Source organism: Echinops telfairi, unplaced genomic scaffold, assembly GCF_000313985.2.
Source record: "Echinops telfairi isolate 266 unplaced genomic scaffold, ASM31398v2 ScPeMD7_3509;HRSCAF=4178, whole genome shotgun sequence".
In the NCBI taxonomy this organism is placed as follows: domain Eukaryota; kingdom Metazoa; phylum Chordata; class Mammalia; order Afrosoricida; family Tenrecidae; genus Echinops; species Echinops telfairi.
Genome location: NW_022107407.1, coordinates 3,127,244 through 3,129,483, shown reverse-complemented (window position 1 = coordinate 3,129,483; position 2,240 = coordinate 3,127,244).

The window sequence follows — 2,240 nt, the reverse complement described above, 5'->3', positions numbered from 1 at the left end:
TTATCAATAAAACCATATTTTCTAACTACATATCATTCCTTATTGATTTCAATTTTAATATTCCGATCAACAGTAATTATCAATGCATCTTGATTGCAAATTTGTTCAATTTCAGAATGCAAAACTCACTGCCATGGCGTGATGCCGAACTCTAAGAGACCCTGTAGGATAGGATCGAGCTGCCCTTGGGAATTTCAGGGGCTATAACTCCTTAAGGGAATAGAAACTCCATCTCGCAGTTGGTGGTTTGGAACTGCTGACCTTGCATTCAGCTGCCCAACTTGTGACCACTACACCACCAGGGTTCCTTCTGAATGTAAATGTTCTTAAAAGTCTTTAATTTCTTCATCTATGGCATCAATAGTTAGTGCAAAAATTTAAATAATAGTCATATTTACTGGTCATCTGTATTAGGTGGATAGATAATATCTTACAACTGGTAGCACAGATATTCCAGCATATATCTTGAAAGACACTTCTGGACAATGAATGTAATACTGTTTCTCTTCAATGTACCATTCCCAGGACAATAAATTATATAATTTTTCAATTCAAAATGGCCAGGGCCAATCCATTTTAGCTCACAAGTTTGCCAATTTTTACATGTTCCATTTCAATTTTGATGGCTTCTAATTTTCCTAGGTTCAAACTTTGTACATTCTAAATTCTGATTATTATTAATGGATGTTTACAACTATTTTTCTTCATCACGAGTAGTTCCACACCCACTAAGATCAAGGCTACCTTAATGGCACTGATAACAAGACTAATTCAATTGCTTTGGACATACCACCAGGAAAAAACAATCATAAAAAAAGTCATCACGTTTTGTAAGGTAAATGACTAATGAAAATGATGGAAGCTCTCAATAAAATAGATTGGCACTACTGCTACAAAACTGGATTCAAAGATGCCAAGATCATGAAGATACTGCAGGATCATGCAACATTTTTTTCTGTTATACCTAAGACCCCCATGAGTTGGAGCTAACCAGCAGCAATTGACAAAAGCAATACTATGGAAGAATAAGAAGGTCAAAAAATAAAGAGGAAAAATCTTCTGGGAAAATCAAAATGATTTCAAGATTGCCATAATTATAGGCATGAATGACAGTCCCCCGCTTGACATAATTATGCAGCTTGACATATAGGGCTACAAATGTAGGTAAAAGTGAGTTTACTTTTAATGCTGTCATTTTATGAGAAAATTTTGTTACACGAGCCCTTTACAAGAGTCCTTTTGCTTTCTCAGAACACAGTTGAAGAGCATAAGGTTCTGTGTCTAATTTTCATTACACAGACTACTGAACAATTTCCGCCCTATCATCTGTATCCTCTGCCCCCTTGTATAAATCACCCTAATCACCATGTTCTATATTCTGAAGTTATATCCTACAACTATTTGTGAAAGAGAGCATTTGGAGGCATTGGAGGCATGTTCAATGTTTTTAAATGAAGTCCATTGCATTTTTTTTCTTCCTATACAAAATAAGCAGCCAAGAAAAACATAGTCAAAGAATAACTATATGAGGAGACAACAACAAAGTGTCTGTAGGACATCAACATTCTCTATGATATCAAATTGTTACTTAACCAATTTAAAGGCAAGCACAAAGACCAATTTGTCATGACCTAGTTAAGTAGTCGTGGAACAGTCAAGGTTTGCTTCTTTATTAGTAGTACCTTCCATTTGCTAAGACTGACTGAGGCGCTCCACCAATTTTACCAACAGTATCCAAGGACTCTAGCTATGTAGGTGGCACATTTCTGATTAAATTATCTTTCAGTCACTTTCTGATTAAAAAAAGGAAAAAATGTCATACAAGTGACAAAGCATCTGACAAAACCGGCTCATGTAACCTTTTGGCGGCCCCACTCTTGCTCTTAAAGGACATTCACATAGCCTACTGGAGCTCAATTCCTTAGGAAAGTGCAACATTCTGGGACAGTAGGGGCAGGAAATGGTCATCTAAACTTCAGAAGCCAATATGGGTATAGTAAATTAATTTTACCGAGGCTAGGGAACAGCTGTTTTGAATATCAATGAGGTCTTAGTACAATGCATGCTTATTATGGCTTCTGGAAAGATACATTATTCTGCTGTGACAACATTTTCTGAGTCTCTTCTTAGGCAGTACATTTAAATATCTTTCAACAGAATGAAGGCTAGAATGAGAATGTCGAAACTGTTGGGAAGACAAATAATCGTTGTAAGCATAAAATATCAACTTACTCTGAAGG